The 17,397-nt window shown below is 36.2% G+C and overlaps 1 non-coding gene across 1 annotated transcript; it reads left to right on the forward strand.

Annotated features, from left to right (window-relative positions):
- Positions 1-2,215: 2,215 nt before the first annotated feature.
- Positions 2,216-2,322, forward strand: LOC141669538 (small nucleolar RNA R71). Its single transcript, XR_012553812.1, has one exon. It is a non-coding gene; the product is annotated as a small nucleolar RNA R71 (small nucleolar RNA).
- Positions 2,323-17,397: the final 15,075 nt, after the last annotated feature.

Below are 17,397 nucleotides of genomic sequence, written 5' to 3' on the forward strand. Positions count from 1 at the left end.
CACAGTGATACCTCCTTTCTTAGGTACACATTGCACGGGGCTCACCCAAAAACTGTCAAAAATAGGATAAATGTTTCCTGCATCCAGCCACTTCAGAATTTCTTTCTTCACCACCTCTTTCATGATAGGATTAAGTTTGCGCTGTTGCTCAACAGTTGGCTTACTACCCTCCTCTAGCAGAATCTTATGCATGCAATATGAAGGGTTGATCCCTTTGATGTCTGCTATGGTCCATCCAATAGCCGATTTGAATTCTCTCAAGATCCTTAAGAGCTTGTTCTCCTCACTACCTGAAAGGTCAGATGCAATAATAACAGGTAAAGTAGATGCATCACCTAATAAAGCATACCTCAATTGTTTAGGCAATGGCTTAAGCTCCAAGGTAGGTGCTTCCTCAGTTGATGGTTTGAGCTTTCCTTCAGCATTTTTGAGGTCAGAAGTACCAAGAGATTCAAACGGCATGTCTAGCTTTCGCCTCCAGGGAGAAGCATTAAGATATTGTAATTGCTCATTGTCATCCTCATTATCACTGTCAAAATCCCCCACTAAGGCCTTCTCTAATGCATCAGACATTAGCATATGATCGAGTTCTGAAATAACCGCGGAATCAATCAAATCCATTTTTAAGCACTCATCATCTTCTGTAGGGAATTTCATTGCTTTGAATACATTGAATGTCACATCCTGATCCTGCACCCGCATAGTAAGTTCACCCTTCTGCACATCTATCAAGGTACGACCAGTAGCCAAGAAAGGTCTTCCCAAGATTATGGGAATCTTCTTATCTTCCTCGAAATCCAGAATAACAAAGTCTACAGGAAAGAAGAGCTTATCCACCTTGACTAGTACATCCTCCACTATGCCTCTTGGGTAAGTAATAGAACGATCAGCCAATTATACAGACATGTAGGTGGGCTTTGGATCAGGCAAATCCAACTTTTTAAAGATCGACAACGGCATCAGATTGATGCTTGCTCCCAAATCACAAAGGCACTTGTCAAAAGACAACTTGCCAATGGTGCAAGGAATGGTGAAGCTACCTGGATCTTTCAGCTTTGGAGGTAACTTTTGTTGCAGCACAGCACTGCATTCTTCCGTTAGAGCAACGGTCTCAAGGTCATCCAGTTTCACCTTCCTTGAAAGAATACTCTTCATAAACCTCACATAACTAGGCATTTGCTCCAGAGCCTCAGCGAAAGGTATATTGATATGAAGTTTCTTGAACACCTCCAGAAACTTACCGAACTGCTTATCCAGCTTTTGTTATTGCAATCTCTTAGGGAAAGGTGGTGGAGGATAGAGTTGTTTCTCCCCTGTATTACCCTCAGGCAGAGTGTGTTCAACAGTAGTCTTCCTTGGTTCCGCCGCTTTCACTTTTTGCTTAGTTTCTTCATCTCCAACTTCAGCTTCTCCTTCTTTTACTTTTTCAGCATCAACAACTTTTCCAGACCTTAAGGTAATAGCCTTGACTTGCTCTTTAGCTTCCTTCCTGCCTGGCACTTCAGTGTCGCTGGGAAGTGTGCCAGGTTGACGATTGAGCACTACATTGGCTATTTGACCAATTTGATTTTCCAAGGTCTTGATCGACACTGCCTGACTCTTGCATAACAGCTTAAGTTCCTCAAAATCAGCACTTGTGGGTGCAGCTGCACCTCCCTGTTGAGGATATGATTACCTTTGAGCATATTGCTGCGGTTACTAGAATCCAGGTGGATTGAACTGCTTACTCGCACCTTGCTGATATGGTTGCTGAATATCATTCTGATTATTACCCCAGCTGAAATTTGGATGATTTCTGTTGTTAGGATGATAAGTAGCTGGCACAGGCTGCTGTTGTCGCTGATAATTGTTCACATACTGAACAGATTCATTAACAAGAGAACACTGATCCGTAGCATGAGAACCTGCACAAAGCTCACAGACCATAGCTATCTAATTGACTCCATAGGTGGCTAGAGAATCGACCTTCATAGACAACGCTTGGAGCTGCGCTGCAATAGCTGTGGCTGCATCGACTTCCAGAATACCTGCTACATTCCCATGCATCATCCTTTGAGTTGGGTTTTGATGCTCATTTGCAGCCATAGTCTCAATAAGATTATAAGCCTCAGTATAGCTTTTGGCCCATAATGCGCCTCCAGCTGCTGCATCGAGCATGGGCTGAGATTGGGCCCCCAAACCATTATAGAAACCAGTGATCACCATCCAATTGGGCATTCCATGATGTGTACACTTTCTCAACATCTCCTTGTAGCGCTCCCAAGCTTCACACATAGATTCTGTAGGTTGTTGCGCAAACTGAGTAAGAGCACTCCTCATAGCAGGAGTCTTTGCCATTGGATAAAACTTCACCAGAAACTTTTGCGCAAGATCTTGCCAAGTAGTAATGGACCCAGCTGGTTCGGAATGTAACCGGTCCTTAGCTTTATCCCTCAGAGAGAATGGGAAAAGCCTCAGCTTGATAGCCTCATCAGTCACACCATTATATTTAAAAGTACTGCAGATCTCGACAAAATTCCTTATGTGCATGTTGGGGTCTTCAGTCGCAACACCTCCAAAAGAAACAGAATTCTGCACCATTTGAATAGTGCCCGACTTGATTTCAAAGTTGTTAGCCTGAATAGCTGGATGAAGAATGTTTGACTGGATGTCATCAATTTTAGGCCGAGAAAAGTCCATAAGAGCTGGATCTGCCGAAACAATACGATCACCCATGATTACTGGCTCTTTATGCTCACTTCCTGAATCTGAATCTTCAAAATCTATGTTCTCCGGAATATCAAGAACTTCGTCTGTCTCCTCAGCTGTATCTAAAGTCCTCTTGCGAGTACGAGAACGAGTTTGCATAAACGCTCGCTAAAGTACCTAAAACACAACCGGAAACAATAAGTAACACGTCTTAATCACTGAGTCCTAATGACCAATGATGGTAAGTACATAAACTAAACAAATACGCCGAGTCCCCGGCAGCGGCGCCAAAAACTTGTTAGGGTGAAAACACGCGCTAATAATACACGCAAGTATACGCGTTCGCAAGTAATATAGAATACTTTCTAGTTCGTTCCCACAGAGACTCAGACTAATTATGTTCAATTAAACTCACTCACCAATGTATGATTGCTTCTCAATGTTAAGAGAATAACACTTAGAATTGATTAACTAATTATTAACTACAATTAAGCACTTAATTAATACTTCGAATTAACAATATTAAAACACTCATGAGATCACAACTTCATTACTACTTCCTTCAATAGTCATTGTTATTACCCTTAGCATGCAACAGTGATGATATTAATCGAATAACACGAAACTGATAAAAGCCAACTTTCATTATACTAATACCATTCTACCAAACATCCACAATTAAGATAGAAGTTGAATAGGCATCAATTATGTTGAATCCCTATATGTCTACAGAAATTGATAACATAACGATTTAAGAACAAGTTATTCCTTTTGATTACACAGGGCGAATAAAACGGTTAGAGTTACCCACTAATCATGCATACTCGTACATGAACCTATGCTGGCATGGCAAGTTCTAAATATCAAGATCCACCGTCGCTTCACAAGAGATTAACACCCTATCTAATATGTTCGCGACACACATAAGACGAATAAGCACAACCAATACTAGATATCATACAATCATCACACACTAAGGTTTTAAACAACTAACTAAAGAATTCCATAGTAAATCCGTTATGACCCCATGATCACGATTAGCCCATGATAGCACTCATCGTCATCATGGGTTCATATGAAAATATGATAAATAAACACAAGAGAATAATAACTAACCTAATTATATTAAACCAGAGTACGTCACAAGATTAAATAAGTTCAAAGTAAGAAATCTAGAATCCAACGTACAACGAAATAAAGAATCACAAGAAAATATGCTTCATCTTCGTTGCGGTGTGCTAAGATGGTCTTCTTCCTTATCTCCTTCGCTCCTTGATTAATACCACGATCCAACCTTAGTGAAACATCTCTGAAATCTACTTATATAGGAGTCCCATAAAACCCAGATTACTCAGAAGTTAGAAGCCAAACAGAAATAGAAGTCTAAAATAATTATTCTGAATTTACGACCCTGCGCGGCCGCTCAACATAGTTGAGCGGGCGCTCAGCTGAAAGGAATATGTCCTAAGTCCAATCATTTATTAGGATTTAGGAATAACTTTTATGTAATCTGTTTTGATTTCATTGATATTAATAAAAGACTTGTTTTGTTTTTATTATGGGCTCTATCTATTTAAGTGTTTAAATAAGATATACCATAGTTTAGAGTAAAGCTTTTATGGATTATGATGAGATCATAATAGTGAGACCTAAAAGATGATAACTCTAAACTTAAATAGTTCCTGGTCATAGGATTACTAACTGGTAATTAATAATCCGTAAAGATCGGTACATACTATGCTTGCTTCATTTTGAAGGATGTCTGTTCTCATAGATATTTGTGTGGTGACACTATAGCTAGTATGTAGGTGCTTATTATAGAATAAGTTCACTGAACATGACTAGCACAGCTGAACAACTGATGGAGTTCACTCACGTGTCAGCAGTTGTTCATATAGTGATAGTTGTACAAGTTTCCTTAGACTTGAGGTCATCATAGTCATCTTGTGTCACTGAACTATGCTTTGGTTTAGTTCTTAGTCTCCAGGGACAATTATTAGGGCTCTACTGGGTATAGGAATTTGTACACGAAGATAGTGTATGATCAATAAAGGATCTACCCCTTCCAGTGAAGGAAGCGAATGTTCAAGGCTGATCCACTTATGCTAGTTCAGGAATCTCTGGCCAGGGTGAATGAAATTAAAAAGGAGTTTCTAATTTGCATAGAACTAAGCATAGTAAATGGTAAGCAAGTGATTAAATTAGATAGGCTTGACACAAGATCCATGCCTTGTATTTAATCAGGACATTGTAGGGTAGAAGCAGTTTATTGTACGGTAACTATTCACTGAATAGGTTCTTGGTATTCTAAGCAGTGAATTCGTATTATCCGGATAGTCGCGATATGCTGAGAAGTATCCCTCACGATGTAGAATAAATATGATTAATTAATTAATCATATTTAATAAATTAGAGAATTTATATAAATAATGATAAAATAGTTTTATTATTATTTATTTCTACTACCGGCTTAATATTGAACCTACAGGGTCACACCATAAAAAGAAAATGATTTAATGGTGGAGGAATTAATTAATAATGGCTAATAATTATTTATTTATGAAATAAATAATTAATTGGCAAATTTAATAATTGATTAAATGAGATTTAATTGATTATAAATTAATTAAGAAAAGTTCTTAATATTATTAATTAAGAATTTAATTTTTGGAAATTAAATCAAGAGAGAGAATTATTTCTAAAGTGTTTAGAAAAAGGATTAATAATTAAAAGGTGTTTTAATTATTAATGAGAATAATAAATGGGTTAATAATAATAATATTTTATGGGAAAATTTCAGCTGAAAATTTTGCCTATAAATATACTATTATAAACCCTATTTTTATTCTAACCCGAACCCAAAAGTTTTTAGAAAACCTAATTCTCTCTACCTCCTCCTCCTCCTTAACGTCATTTTCTTGGTGGATACCGGTGGAGTGCTTCACATTTGAGGAGCAGCTGCTAAGGATCTCCGATCGTTACTTTTGGATCGCTATTAAAGGTTAGTAATCGATTCATATGTTTTAATCACAATTTATATGCTTTTATTTGGATTTTATATGTGTAAAAGTGTTTTACCATGCCTCCGCTGCGATATAAATCTAACATCAGCTTCCTGCGCGGCCGCTTTGCATAACTGAGCGGGCGCTCAGACCCCTTCCGGAAAAATGGTTTGTTTTGCTCCGTTTCTTCGCTGTAATCTGCTCCTCTCTTCCCACTTGCAATGCTGAACATATGCCAAGGCTTATTATTGATGAATTCTCCTCCGAAATGCAACTAATACCCTGAAATGCACAAACACTAAAAAAAACGCATCAAATACACAAAATACTTGATTTCAAGACACCAATTTAAGCTATTATAAGACGTTCTAAGTGGTATAAAATGCCACTTATCAACTGCTTGTTTTACACAGAATGCAACACTCATAAACAAGCATGGAAAAACACCATATGAGATGGTGAAGAAAAAGAAGCCAATTTTGAAATACTTTCATGTATTTGGTTGCAAGTGTTTTGTTCTTAAGACTCATCCTGAGCAGCTGTCAAAATTTGATCTAAAAGCTGATGAAGGAATTTTTGTTGGATATCCACTTTCTACAAAAGCCTTTAGAGTCTACAATTTAAGAGCAAAGGTTGTCATGGAATCTATCAATGTATCTTTTGATGATAAGAAGATTACTGGACTTGAAGATTTCAATGATCACGATCAGCTGAGATTTGAAAATGAAGACTTAAATTCTGATTCTGTAAATTCCGATGACTTAAACTCTGATCTTGTAAGTACTAATGTCATTGAATCTATGGTAACAACTCCAAAGGAAAATGCACCTGTCCAGGGGGAGCAAGCTGAAGATCCTACCACATCTCAAGACTCACAAGAAGCATCAGAACCTGTCACTAGCTCTTCAAGTTCTAATTCATCTAGTTCTGATGAGCCAAATTCTGATAATTCTGGAAACTCTGATACTTCAAATCCTGAAGGATTCAAGTCAAACTCTAAAGTCTCAGAGAGCATAACTACAGGGGGGCATCAGAAAATGCTGATGGAGACATCATGGATCATGGGGGAGGATCCAGTTCTAGAAGTCAACTTCAATCTGCAAGGAAGTGGACCAAATCACATACACCTGACTTAATTATTGGAGATCCTGAAGTAGGTGTCAGAACTAGAACTGCAACATTAAATGAATGTCTCTTTCATTCTTTTCTATCTCAGACTGAACCAAAGAAAGTGGAAGAAGCTCTTCAAGATGCTGATTGGGTGCAAGCAATACATGAAGAGTTAAATGAATTTAAAAGAAATAAAGTCTGGACCCTAGTGCCAAGACCAAAGAACAGATCGGTTGTTGGCACAAATTGGGTGTTCAGAAACAAAACTGACAGTGATGGCATAATTACAAGAAATAAAGCAAGGCTGGTTGCTAAAGGCTACTCTCAACAGGAGGGTATTAATTATGATGAAACATTTACACCAGTTGCTAGATTATAAGCCATAAGGATCTTTTAGGCTTATGCTGCTCACAAAAAGTTTAAAGTCTTTCAAATGGATGTGAAAAGTGTTTTTCTTAATGGAGAATTGGAAGAAGAGGTCTATGTTGAACAACCTCCAGGCTTTGTAGATTCAAAATTTACAAATCATGTCTACAGGCTTGACAAAGCACTTTATGGCCTTAATCAAGCTCCTAGAGCAAGGTATGAGACTTTAGCTCAATTCCTTCTAGAAAGTGGATTTCACAGAGGTACAATTGATAAAACACTGTTCTACCTCAACCATGGAAAGGACTTACTTTTGGTACATATATATGTTGATGATATCATATTTGGTTCTACAAATGCCAAACTCCGTGAGAGGTTTGCAAAGCTAATGTAGTCAAGATATCAAATGAGTATGATGGGAGAACTTAGTTATTTTCTGGGCCTTCAAGTCAAGCAGAATGAAGAAGGTACTTTTATCTGTCAATCCAAGTACACCAGAAATTTACTGAAGAAATTTGGAATGCAAGATTGTTCAACAGCATCAACTCACATGGCCACTGCAACCAAGTTAGATAAAGATACTGGTTCATCAGTAGATATTACTAACTACAGAGGTATGATTGGCTCTTTACTTTATTTAACTGCAAGTAGACCTGATATCATGTATGCTACCTGTCTTTGTGCAAGATTTCAGGCTGATCCAAGAGAACCTCACTTAATAGTTGTGAAAAGAATTTTCTAGTACCTTAAGGGTACAGCTGATCTGGGATTGTGGTATCCTAGAGAATCAGATTTTAAGCTAATAGGTTACTCAGATGCAGATTTTGCAGTATGCAAAATAGACAGGAAAAGCACTAGTGGAAGCTGCCAATTTCTTGGAGGCAGATTGGTTTCTTGGTTTAGCAAGAAACAGAAGTCAATTTCCACATCAACTACAGAAGCAAAATATATTGCTGCAAGAAGCTGTTGTGCACAGATTCTTTGGATGAAGAATCAGTTACTGGATTATGGGTTAGAATTTTCTAAAATCCCTATTACTGTGATAATCAAAGTGCTATTGCTATGACAGGTAATCCAGTTCAACACTCAATGATAAAGCACATCAACATTAGGTACCATTTCATAAGTGAACATGTGATGGAAGGTACAGTGGAATTGCATTTTGTTCCAACAGATCAACAACTAGCAAATATCTTCACAAAACCACTATGTGAAGCTACTTTTACAAGAATGGTAAATGAACTTGGAATGGTTTCAGGTTCTTTCTCTAAATCTGCTTAGTTTTTGTTCTCATGCATCAGATTTTATGATCAGTGTTCACAAATTGTCTTAACTTCATGAAATATGTTCGTTAATTGAAATTCATTAAATATTGATTTTTATCTGATGTGAATCTTTAAACTCTGATAGTGTTTTGAATGTTCTGTGACTATTCAATCCAATGAAGATAACTGTGCTAGATACTGACCTAATAGTCTTTAACATACTAGAAATCCCATGTTTGAATTAGTTGTTTATGTGGAAACTCATTAACACAAGCAAATTCTGATTTTGAGCTTAGTCAAGTTTACTTTCTGTATCTTATTACTAAGTCACAAACTAGATTCTTGCTTCTTATCTGTCAAATTCTGATGTCAGTAAATCTTAAGAATGAACTAAATGCTGATAAGCCTCACTTATCAAAAGAAAAAAAAAGAAGAATAAAAGTCAGGTACTCCTTTGAGATCTAGAGTAAATATGTGGAAGGAAAGACCCAAGTGCATTGCTGGTATTAAGTAATATGCATTAGAAAAGCAAATAAATTTTCTTGGTGACTTTTCACATTCTCTGATTACTGAAGAAATACTATGATAACAACATAAATTCTGATAAGCAATCGTGACTCACTTACACTGAGAAGCCACTATAAAAAGGAATTTCAAAAGATGCATAAAATGAGCACAAACAGTTGAGGTGGACTCTTGCATAAATTTGTTCTATAGTAGACTTCATGATTGATGACAGATTTTAAGCACTTTTCTTAGTTATGCCTTATTTCTAAGATGTACTGAAGTTTATCAGACTTTAATATTTATCTGATATTTTGCTGAATACACACTATCACTCCATGTGAATGATGAAAAACTATTGTGGTGATTAAGTTATTTTTGACAAACAGTTAAGTGTCATTTGCATAAATTCTGAGGACAAGTTCTAATGATTAAACTCTGAAGAAAACAAGTCAGTATTTGTATGAAGAATCACAGAAAAAGATATTCACTTTTTGAGTACAGAAGCCATATTCTGATGACTGTTAAAATCTGATATAAGTTAAGTTCTGATATTAAATCCTGATGGAATCCTTGATGCTTATGTGGTATTATTCTTTACTTGACTTATTTGTGGTAAAAACTGAAACAATCATATTTAAATCAGAATATATTTAAAAACAAACATAATCATTATGGGTTAGTGATAAACGTGTTTGTCTTGAAAAACTGCATGTGCACAATAATTATTGTTTATTTTACCTGCTCATTAACTCTTGCTTTTTACTTTTTACTGACTGTTATTATTACACATTGGTCTAGGGAGAAGAGGCATCATTATTTTTTACTCTTAATCATTAAACAGTCCTCGCGTCCCTTGGAATTTCATTGGCTATTTAAACCGACTATTCATCCCAGCCAAATCATCTTCCATTTTTCTCACAAACTCACTCTCTCTTTTCATTCTCATCATTTTTCTTCTTCATAAACAAAAATGGTTCTTTTCAACTTGTTCATGAACTATGAAACTTTTAATATAGAATTGAGTTGTGATGACTGGCAACAGGAGTGGCATGTCACTGCCATTCCTGAAGAGCTCTGGAACTCTGTTCCACAAGAGGTTCACACAGACCTCTTATTCTTTTTGATGGACTACCAGCTCCATCTTGATCGATTGGAAGAGGAAAGGAGAAAGGCTTTCCTTCATCAAGAACGGATCATCCGTCTTGCAGTGCTCTTTGTCAACAGCAGGAGGAACTAGTCGATAGGACTTCTTAGACTAGGACTAAGGTTGTTGATGTTAAGATTCTAGACTAGGACTATCTTGTAATTTTTGCATGTAATCTATAATTTCATGAAATGTACTCGTTTGATATATTAATGAAATTTCCTTTCATTACAAGATTTAGTCTCTGTTTCTCTCATATTATGTGATTGTGCATGTTCTAATTGTAATTTGTTAATTTTTACTTCATCTATTTAAACTTTATCCTTTGATGAATGTTTTGATTACAATTATGGTCAATAATAATTTTTGTTGATTTGAGGAAACAGTTGAAGCACGGGTTCATGCATCAGAACCTGTGATAATTGAAGCTGAGAATGTTACTTCTCAGACAGAAACAACAACTCAAAGTTCTGATACTTTGAAAAGAAAGAAATCTGTAAGTTCTGTTACTGTTGAAGCAACTCCTTCATTGGCAAGGAGATTGAAGAAAATGAAGGCTAGGAGGTATGTGGCTAAGGCTCCATCAGAAGATACTGAAGAAGCTGAGGAAGGGGATCAGGAATCTCTGATCTCACAAGAACCGATTATCATTGAAGCCCTTCCAGCTCAAGCCAAAGATACTGCTACTGATACAGTTGTAATCCCTCTTGTCTCTCCTATTAAAGCTACAGATGATGCTAAAGAACAAACTAAAAACTCTGAAATAGATATTCATAATTTGAATATACCAAATGTTCTTTATCTGGAAGCTCCATTTACTGATGCTCAACAATCTCCAACTCATTTTCCAATTTTAAATGCTGAGATACCATCTACATCAACCACACCAGCTCTGGAGATTAATTCTGATGTTCAGAATTTAAATGAAGCTGTTCCTTAATCTCCAGTTGCTTTACACATTGTTGTGTTGTCAGAACATAATGAATCTTCCTCAAGTTCTGAAGACAATGTTTCTGCTAAGACTCCAGTTCCTATATTAGGAAGGAAGAATTGGTGAAGTAATTTATTGAAAAGGAAGCACCTATTCCTTGGGAGGATACTCACAGAGGTGTGGAGTGGACCAAGAAATGGAACGACACTGATTTCATTCCAAGTTCTAATGTTTTGACAGAGCATATTGTTAAAGCTGATGAGTTACTCACAAATGCTGATTTAAAGACATAACTCAAGATCACTGCTCTATCTACCAAACATCTTCAAGGTCTACATTCTTCTACTCTTGAAAAGGCTGATACACTAAAGGAACATGCTGATAAGCTAGATCTACAGCTTAAGCTTGACAAGAATAGATATATCATACCTACTCTTGAGAAAATTGAAGCCATTGAGAAGATTCAAGAGAAGCAACATGCCCAAATTGCTGAGGTCCTGGCTAACCAAGTTTCTCAGAAAGCTCAATTGGATGAAATCTAATCTTCAGTTGAACTTCTTCTTTCTCTCTTACTTTCTGATGATGCCAAAAAGGGGGAGAATGTAGTTAAGTCCAAATGCTCACTACTGAAATACTGAAGAAAAAGGATGATAAAGGTGATGACCAGGGAAACTCTGATAAGAGTAGAGGTCAAGGAAAAGTTCAAGGAAAATCTTCTACACAAAACAAGTCAAGTTCTGATGCTGTGAATGCTAAAAGTCTGAAGTCAAGTTCTGATAAACAAAGTCTGATGTCAAGTTCTGATATTCTGATTCAGTCAGGATCTAAAGACTCTCAGAAGTTTTTACAAACTCTGAAGCTAAAGGGGAAGCAGACTACTGTTTATTACAAAAATCCTAAAATCCAGACACTTGTTGAGGAGATAGCTAGAAGATTATTTCTGAAACAAAATACAGAAATGGATTTGGAAACTCTCAAGGAGGAAGAAGCTAGATTTGCTGCTGAGAATACAAATCTTAAGTCTAAAGCTTCTGATGCAAAGAAACCTTCAAGGACTAAGGAAAAAGGCATTGTGATCAGGGAAAAGTCAAATTCTGAGACTTCAAAGTCCAAGACTAGATCACAAACTGTGATTGATCCTAAGTCAAAAGGAAAATAAAAGGTTGGTAAACCTTTAAAGATTGAGAAAAAGATAAGTTCTTCCATTCCATTCTATCAAACTACAGTGAATGATGATGATTTGATACAAGATGAAACTGTTCAAATTCTGAAGAGAAGAAAGATAATTGAAGAATCTAAAACAACCTCTGACACTGCTCAAGTTATTCAGAATAAAGAACAGCAAGTTACAGAAGAAACAACAAATTTTGATCAAGTTAATTTTGAAAAGATGACAATTGCTGATAAGAAGAAGCTGTTATGGAAGAAAGCTACTCCAGTTGAACCAAAATCCAATCTTATGATGAGTCAACTCGCAACATTTGGGTTGAGATCCAAGCAACCTAGAGATAAAGCTGGATTAGGTTATGATGAAGAGAAGATACAAACAGGAGTAGAAGTTGAAAGAAATATGTCCTAAGTCCAATCATGTATTAGGATTTAGGAATAACTTTTATGTAATCTGTTTTGATTTCATTGATATTAATAAAAGACTTGTTTTGTTTTTATTACGGGCTCTATCTATTTAAGTGTTTAAATAAGATATACCATAGTTTAGAGTAAAGCTTTTTATGGATTATGATGAGATCATAATAGTGAGACCTAAAAGATGATAACTCTAAACTTAAATAGTTCCTGATCATAGGATTATTAACTGGTAATTAATAATCCGCAAAGATCGGTACATACTATGCTTGCTTCATTATGAAGGATGTCTGTTCTCATAGACATTTGTGTGGTGACACTATAGCTAGTATGTAGGTGCTTATTATAGAATAAGTTCACTGAACATGACTCGCACAGCTGAACAACTGATGGAGTTCACTCATATGTCAGCAGTTGTTCACATAGTGATAGTTGTACAAGTATCCTTAGACTTGAGGTCATCATAGTCATCTTGTGTACACTGAACTATGCTTTGGTTTAGTTCTTAGTCTCCAGGGACAATTATTAGGGCTCTACTGGGTATAGGAATTTGTACACGAAGATAGTGTATGATCAATAAAGGATCTACCCCTTCCAGTGAAGGAAGCGAATGTTCAAGGCTGATCCACTTATGCTAGTTCAGGAATCTCTGGCCAGAGTGAATGAAATTAGAAAGGAGTTTCTAATTTGCATAGAACTAAGCATAGTAAATGGTAAGCAAGTGATTAAATTAGATAGGCTTGACACAAGATCCATGCCTTGTATTTAATCAGGACATTATAGGGTAGAAGGAGTTTATTGTACGGTAACTATTCACTGAATAGGTTCTTGGTATTCTAAGCAGTGAATTCGTATTATCCGGATAGTCGCGATATGCTGAGAAGTATCCCTCACGATGTAGAATAAATATGATTAATTAATTAATCATATTTAATAAATTAGAGAATTTATATAAATAATGATAAAATAGTTTTATTATTATTTATTTCTACTACCGGCTTAATATTGAACCTACAGGGTCACACCATAAAAAGAAAATGATTTAATGGTGGAGGAATTAATTAATAATGGCAAATAATTATTTATTTATAAAATAAATAATTAATTGGCAAATTTAATAATTGATTAAATAAGATTTAATTGATTATAAATTAATTAAGAAAAAATCTTAATATTATTAATTAAGAATTTAATTTTTGGAAATTAAATCAAGAGAGAGAATTATTTCTAAAGTGTTTAGAAAAAGGATTAATAATTAAAAGGTGTTTTAATTATTAATGAGAATAATAAATGGGTTAATAATAATAATAATATTTTATGGGAAAATTTCAGCAGAAAATTTTGCCTATAAATATACTATTATAAACCCTATTTTCATTCTAACCCAAAAAACCCAAAAAGTTTTTAGAAAACCTAATTCTCTCCACCTCCTCCTCCTCCTTAACGTCGTTTTCTTGGTGGATACCAGTGGAGTGCTTCAAGTTTGAGGAACAGCTGCAAAGGATCTCCGATCGTTGCTTTTGGATCGCTATTAAAGGTTAGTAATCGATTCATATGTTTTAATCACGATTTATATGCTTTTATTTGGATTTTATATGTGTAAAAGTGTTTTACCATGCCTCCTCTGCGATTAAAATCCAACAATGGTATCAGAGCATAGGTTGTATGCATTTAGATCTGTGGTAAAAATTTCAGAATTTTATGTGCTTGTATGAATTAATTATGATTTTTACAAGTTATATTATGGATTAATTATGTCTGATGAGAAATTGTTTCTCAGAATAATTTTGAATGTTGATCTGGGTTCTACAAGTGTTGTAGATCGTCTGGGTATTTTTTTCATAATTTTATGATATATAGATTTTTTATTATGAATTTTTGAAGATCTTGCAATTAAATAATCATGTATATATATATAAATTGTTAGTATGTATGTATATATCTGTTGTTGCTGTTGTGGTGTAATGGTGGCACGGAAAAGAGAAAAGAACAGGTACGGCGCACGGAATTCCGTGCGAGAATTGTCAGGTGGCAACAGTCGACGCATGAAGGAGGACCGCGCGTCTGCCGTGCGCGCGTGGGGTACACGCGCCCGTGTACCACGCGCGGCGCATGGCGGACACGCGCTGGTCAATGTGCTGACGTCATCAGATGACGTTATGCTGACGTCAGCGTAGGGTCATAGGCGCGTGAAGCGCGTGGGGCGCGTGGCGCGCGTGGGCGGTGTTCTGACACGCGTCTGACATCGCGTGTGCGCGTGGCCGCGCGTGGGGGACCTTGTTTTGGCGCGTGAGGACGCGTGCCAGCTCAGAATTGGGTGTTTTTGGTGCCGTTGGATTCGTCTTTTCGAGACGCTTCTAATGGTATATTATATGATATTTTATGAAATTGTTTCGAACTGTTTATAGCTAACAGAAGTGTTTTAATAGCTTTTAAATGCTTCATGTGATACATAGAGATGTATAACGCTTAGACCAATATGCTAGATGATGTAACATGCCTACCTTGATGTTTATTCATGTTGATATATATGATATATGCTTAGTTTATCATGCGATGATAGATTTAGGTGAACTTAAATGAACATAAGGCGCTTGTTAGACAATCTAGTATAGTGAAATTGTTTCATAACCTTAATAATAATATTATGAATACAATCATGAGATTCTTATGTTTATGAAACACGTAATTGAATATGAATTTTCAATATGAGAGAAAGGATGATTCTGTCAACAACAGATTTCTATCTGTAAGAAAGGGTTATTAAGTGACGCCTCTTGACAATGCTCCACCCGATCTGGGAATCATCTGATTATTGATTATTGATTTGAAATATTTAATTTAAAAGAAAGAATCTCTTTATAATATGATTATGATTGTAACGTAATATAATCTCTCTAAAATTAAATAATATCAAGTAGTAATTGGCCAATGACACAACGGGCTTGTGTCGGTCATAGCCTTCCAACATGATAGAAAAGTAGTTCTTAATTTTTAAATCATTGTCGATTCGTGCTACAGCCGAGGGCTTTGATTTCGAAATAAGAAATACTTGTCTATTACATAGAGATGTGTACATTGAATAAGAATATAAAGGTCGGTACGTGCCACAGTCGTGGGCCGTTGGAGACTGATTCAAATGTACGGAATGTTGGGTTAGACTTGACTTAGAATATTGAGTTTGTCGTGCCACAGCCGTGACTCAATTATTCAAGAGGCTAAAGTTCGATTAGGGAATAATATAAGATGTAATTGACAAGAGTTGTCTGCCTATTGAACATTACATGGCGGTTCGTGCTACAGCCGGGGTTGTGTAATGGAATGTAGGATCCCTATTCCCACTAGCATTACGAATGCTTAATTTTTTCACGTAGGGGGTTGAATAAATTAGATAAACTAGTGGGAGCCACTTATGAATAAAGACCCGTTTCATATAGTGTTTTTAAAATAAAATTGAATATTTGCTAAGTGTTGTTATGTGTTTATCATTTACAGATTTACTATATACATTATTTCTTCTGCACTATCACTCAGGAGCATACTAGATGCTCACAAGTTGACTGGTCCTAATTATGCTGACTGGCTTCGAAACTTGAGAATTGTTCTCAGGATTGAGAAGCTGGAATACGTGATTGACTCACCTAAGCCTACTGAACCTGCTATTGATGGACATAATGATGAACATGTTGTGTATCGTAAATGGGTAGATGATGTAAATGTTGCTCAATGCATCATGCTAGCTTCCATGAACATTGAGCTACAGAAGCAACATGAGCATATGGATGCTCACACTATCCTCATGCATCTACAAGAGTTGTATGATGTGTCAGGGAGGACAGCTCGATATGAGATATCGAAGGAGCTATTCGGTTGTAGGATGTCTGAGGGATTATCTATGAATGACCATGTACTTAAGATGATTAATTTGATTGAACATCTTGGACAACTTGGTTTTGCCATGGATGGGGAGCTGAGCCAAGACTTGGTCTTGCAATCGCTTCCGAGTTCGTTCTCGCAGTTTGTTGTGAACTTTCACATGAATAAGTTGGATGTCATCCTGCCTGAACTCCACAACATGTTGAAGACTGCGGAATCGAATTTTCCCCCTAAGAAGAGTTATGTTCTTCTAATTGGTGAAGGTTCCAATCCTAAGAAAAGGAAGAGGAACCCTTCCAAGAAGAAGGAAGTAGGTGAGAAAATGCCGGTTCCACCAAAAGCTGAAGACCCCAAGAGCAAAGTTGTTTGCTTTCACTATAACAAGGTGGGGCACTGGAAGAGGAACTGCAAGGTTTACCTTGCAGAATTGAAGAAGAGGAAGGGTAGTAAGACTACCGCTTCTGATTCAGGTATGTTCATGATATAAGTGAATATGTCATTAAATCAAATTTCTACTTGGGTATTAGATACCGCCTATGGTTCTCATATCTGCAATTTGTTGCAGGGACTAAGGAGAAGTAGGACTCTTGAGGAAGAGGAGGTGATTCTACTGATGGGAAATGGAGCAAGAGTTACTACTGAAGATGTAGAATCATTTCATTTACATATGCCTACGGGCAAGACTATTGTTTTAAATAATTGTTATTTTGTTCCCTCGATTGTGAGGAATATTATTTCTATTCCCATGTTAGACTTGGCTGGATTTTCATTTATTATTGAGAATAATGAATGTTCTATTCTTAGAGATAATATTCTTTATGGACGTGATACTTTAAATAATGGTCTGTATAAATGTGACATAATTTACTTCAGATTGAACAAACTAATAAAAGAAAAGGGATGATGAAAATCTCACTTCATTGT

Source organism: Apium graveolens, chromosome 6, assembly GCF_009905375.1.
Source record: "Apium graveolens cultivar Ventura chromosome 6, ASM990537v1, whole genome shotgun sequence".
NCBI classification, from domain to species: Eukaryota; Viridiplantae; Streptophyta; class Magnoliopsida; order Apiales; family Apiaceae; genus Apium; species Apium graveolens.